Source organism: Pteropus vampyrus, unplaced genomic scaffold, assembly GCF_000151845.1.
Source record: "Pteropus vampyrus isolate Shadow unplaced genomic scaffold, Pvam_2.0 Scaffold204, whole genome shotgun sequence".
In the NCBI taxonomy this organism is placed as follows: Eukaryota; Metazoa; Chordata; class Mammalia; order Chiroptera; family Pteropodidae; genus Pteropus; species Pteropus vampyrus.
The window spans coordinates 1,003,787-1,008,464 of NW_011888985.1; the positions used below are offsets into that span (position 1 = coordinate 1,003,787).

At 47.6% G+C, this 4,678-nt stretch overlaps 1 long non-coding RNA gene across 3 annotated transcripts in view; it reads right to left on the reverse strand.

Moving 5' to 3' along the window:
* Positions 1-4,672, reverse strand: part of LOC111746903 — a 15,147-nt gene extending 10,475 nt beyond the window's left edge. For 2 of the 3 annotated variants that reach the window (XR_002783307.1, XR_002783306.1), the window contains exons 1-2: positions 3,528-4,672; positions 1,337-1,444 (exon numbers count right to left, since the gene is read on the reverse strand). This is a non-coding gene — a long non-coding RNA (uncharacterized LOC111746903). Of the gene's footprint in view, positions 1-1,336; positions 1,445-1,755; positions 1,876-3,527 lie in introns of those variants that run through there. The other variant, XR_002783308.1, reaches the window with a different exon arrangement.
* Between the last annotated feature and the right edge of the window lie 6 nt (positions 4,673-4,678).

The window sequence follows — 4,678 nt, forward strand, 5'->3', positions numbered from 1 at the left end:
TCGGAGGGGATGGGAGCCAGGAAGTAAAAGGGATTTTTCTATGATTGATGAAGCAAGGTATTCGACTCCATAAGCGCCGTATAACTCATGAGAGAATAACAATCTTAAGCGGCTGTATCTCGAACGAGAGCAGCAGTCGAGAGCCCTCTTCAGAGGCTTGGACCATATCCACGTAGGGGACAGTTCCACGAGAAGCCAACTGCTGTCTTAAAAGGGAAGCGTCATCCTCAGTGACCACACAGTGGACAAAGGGAGAGCTGGCAAACACGACCTGTCCTCCTCCACCCAGTAAGGAGGACCGACAGGGCTCCGCAGAAGCACAAAAGCGCAATTGTTTTCCTCTCTCTTGGGTCCAGGTTTTAATTAAATGAAAATAATAGGCATTGCAGTCCACCTGGGGAGGAGGGAGGAGAGATGAAAGTAATCTGTCTCCATCGAATATTTTTCAGTTCAGGGCTCCAGTCACCAGTATGTATTATCCATCTTTTTTTCTTCTCTCTCTCTTTCTTCGCTAGAGCTTTTAGAGTAGAAATTTAATTACAGTGATTGAATTATTAAAGGAATCAGGAAGAACTTTTGCATACCAATCTTCTTCTTCTCTTTCAGCTGAAAAGGCGCTAGCGTTGATAGTTTTGTCATTTTAGTAGACCCGAGTTCAGAGTTCCAAAGTGTCGAATCTTAACGTCTTTGATAAAAGTTCACTCAAGAGATGAAATTTAAGTTGTATGGAGAGGTTTAAAACCATCTTACACAAGACTCTTATCCAAAAATAACAGCAATAGGAAAGATAATGACTTCTAAATTATCATTCCTATTTCGGGCACATAATCAAGATTGACAATTGATAATGAAGACTTGGATGGGGGAAAAAATCTTTTAGCTATTTTTTTTTTTTAAACCAAAAATAGCAACAACTACAAAATGATCTTAGTAACGACACTTGGGAACACGAGGACCTACATCGTCTCAACGCTGTTGCTTCACAAAATAGAAAAATCAGGTGCTCTGAACTGTTTTGTTTCGTTAAAACCATGAACTTGAACGGATAATAGAAAAGTGGGTCCTTTTTATGTCCAGGCTTTGGGCGACTCGAATGAAGCGAAAGGCCATGACAAGCATTGCAGGTGCCTATTTGCCTCCACCGAAACCTACTGCCCCATCCACGAAACCCCCCTTTGGAACCAGTGCCGTTCAGTCCCTTCCTCGTGCAGTCTGAGGCTGGCACTGCCCCTTGAGTTAAGAAAGCGTCTCTCCAGTGACAAAGACATTCTCTGTCTGGGACTCCTCATGACTTCCGGGAGTGTGGGCGGCAGCTTCGTTCCAGAAACATTCTCACCTGACAAAACCTCGATCCTGGATCTCCTGGCTCCGGCTGCTTCAGGCCTCATTGCTTCCTCTGTCCAGCTGGCCTCCTTTATTCTTGAAGAAATCTAGTCCCGCAGCCCTAGACAGAGAACCAGGTTAGGGAGTCACTCGTTTGTTCGTTCGTTCATTCATTCATTCATTCATTCGGTAAATATGGAGTGAACATTTACTAGGCACTAGGCAAATCTGCCTCTGTAGAGGCCTCCCTCTATTATACGAGAAGCTCAGTAGAGGGCACTCCTGTATTATAAGCTAATCCTAGGGGGCAGTGAACCCGAACCCAGCAAACCAATCAGAAAACGCAAATGATCACATCATATGCGCACTCGTGGGTGGGCACACCCACGTTCCTGTCTTTATCCCTACGCACACTGCGGCTGGAAAGCTCACCTCTGCATTTTGTGTCATTAACTTGCTAAAGCAAAGGTAGCAGCGATGGACTAGAATACATTGCTCTATTCACTGGATCGACTCAAAAGCCATCCTAATCGGTGGTCCGCTTTATTTCTAAGCCCTTAAGGAAATGAAGAGGTAATATTTTAGCATCCAATTTCAGAATTACTACCAAGTTATTGCATTCTGTTTAACTTGAACTGATTGAGCTCTTTTCTGGGTGTAAAGTCGTCTCGATGCAGAAGAGATGGAGTAAGGAGCTGAAACGCTGCGGCCGCTGGAGTGAAATTCATCTCGAGCCAGACACGAGTGCACGTGTCTTCTGATTGACTAAAATAAAGAAAGTAGCACAATGGGAGCGAGTGTTTTCCATTCAGTGGAACACGAGCCGAGTGAGGGGGCCGTCACCGCTCAGATGACTATGTACTACATTATAAAAAACTGGTTTCTTTACAGTTACCAAAGCTAACGTTTAGGAAGCACCTACTACGTGCCGGGCATGGCGCCACTTTACATGGATTACGTCGCTTATTCTTCCCTGCATGTGTTAGATGCATTTTATAGCTGGGAGGCTTGAGGCACGGTGAGCTGGTGTTGCCACGTGGCTGGGACGTGGTGGGAAACGAACAGCCCCCTCCCCGTCTGGCGAGGTAGCCTGGGCCGTCAGCCAGGACGTCACGTCCAGGTAGAAGTGGCCCTAAGTCGGCCTTGCGTTTCTGACACAGTGATAAACATTCCTTTCCTTTCATCATTAGTGTGTTTTTCAATGGAAATTCGTATTTGAAAGAAAGTTGACTCAGCCAAATGACATTTTTATGTGATAGAAGTTAAATTATCAACTGTAAAATCAACTTATCACCTGGTGAGTGAAATTAGAATGTAGCGCAGTTGCTATTCAATTATGGCGAGTCGCTGGTTAATGGCTCTGTTCTGGAAGGCTCTATTAACGTCTATTAATCTGCTTTTTCTGCTGGACAGCAGACAGCCCTTTATTGCTCAGCCCTACTGTGGGGGGTACAAAATGCGGGGGCTGCAGACAAAACCACTCTTGGCAGTAATTAGTACAGCACCAAGAAAACACATTGGATGTTTTACTAAAATATTTCCATCTTACTATCCTTAAAATAAAAGCTAGACCCGACTGAGGGTAGACGCAAATGAGAGAGAGGGTTACATATTAAGATCATCGTGGGAGCCATCGAGAGGGTTCCGGTCTAGTCTGTCCCTTCCCAACGCTTAGGTCCCGAGCTGCCAATCAAAGTCTCATTTCAGGCTGGCACCCAGCTTAGGCCCGGCCCGTGGCAGAAAGGAACGAGAGAGAAGAAACAGTCTCGTGAGACAATGGCTACCTGTGAGGCAGATCTTGAAGAGAGGGAAGAAAATCACTCCCCAAATACAAAGCCCTGTCTGCCCAGGGTTCCCGATAACTGACATGACCTCAGTATAATTTATGCCTGTATCTCTCCTTCTTGCTTGCTCGCTACCATTTGCCCTTTTGGGAAAAGAAGTCTATTCTTCTTTGGGAACCGCTGGGCCAGTTTTAGTCCCTGGGCCTCATCCATCAGTGTGTTCCATCCTTCTGAACAAGGATGCTTGCTTCAGGGGTGGGCCAGACAGGCCAAAGGGATGTGTCCTCCATGCTTTTGTCCCAGTTATTGGGGAAAAGATACATCTTTTTTCCTCTAGGATCTAAACCAAGGATGTAAGCCCAAGGCCGCCAGTAAGAAAACAAATCAATACAGAAGGAAACAGAAGAAATGAAGACATACCTGGGTCTTAATTATGAACTTGTCAATTACGCCAGTGAATATATTTTCATTTTTGTCCAACTCAACTCAAGATGAATTTCCGTCTTTCGCAACTGACTTCACGCTGCTTACGACTTCGTGCCCCCATTCAATTACAACAGTGTGTGAGTGGAGTGAGAGGGAGCAGACAGGCCTTCCGCCCCAGGCACGGATACCACAGGGCTTGGGACAGGCTGCCTGCACCTAGGTTCCACCTTGACAAAATTGCAAGCATCTGGGCGGTGGTGCCATCTGGCAGGTGGACAGAATCATCTGCAAGGCCATTTCCGGTCTCTGGACCCACTGTGGAGGGCAGATGACTGTGATGGCTGTTACCGCCATGGGAATTCAAAAGATTCTCATGGTCTTCTCACATGGTTCGGTACCAACAAAACCACATAGCATAGCTCGCGACAGGAAGGTGGGAAGGAAAGCATTGTTAGAAACTTGTGATTTTTATCCCCAAATGCTTATCATTTTCATTTCCGTCCCCCTCGACACCACTTCCGTCTTTTCTGCTCCTAAGCGGGAGTCGAACGACTGACGTGACGGTGCATTCATTCCCTGCTGGCTGTCTCTCCTCTCCAGCGGCTCTGTGCGTTTCCCACAATGCACTGTTTCCTCCGCACCCAGAGAAGATGTGCGCTTGCTACGTGTCCGCAAACCCCGGAATAAAACCACTGGGTGGGGTGGGGGGAGCTGGAAACCAGGGACTCGCACTGGTGTTTGTTCCCTCTGGTGCCACCAACTTCAAGCTATGGACACGTTTTGTTTCAGCCCCCAAGTGCCTCTGAAGCCCCAGGTGCTCTTAGAGTAGTTCACCTGCGGGCAGGTGGTTCTCGGTTCTCAGAGTGGGTGGCAGAGGTGCTCTCCTGGGATGCTAGCGTTTCACCTGAGATGTCAGCATAGTTGGTGGGAACGAAACAAGGGAGCCGAAGGGCTTGTCTGGGAATGGTGAGCCGTCCGAGCTATCTGCGGATGAGGTGTCTTTATCCCCCAGATTGCAGCCTAAGATGCAAATGCCGGACCCAGCACTCGTGGGCAGCCATCAGGCGGGAACAGCTGGGGCTCTGGGGCACCCTGGGCACAAACCCGGGCACCCAGTGTGGTGGTCCGCGGAGTCCCCAGGAGCT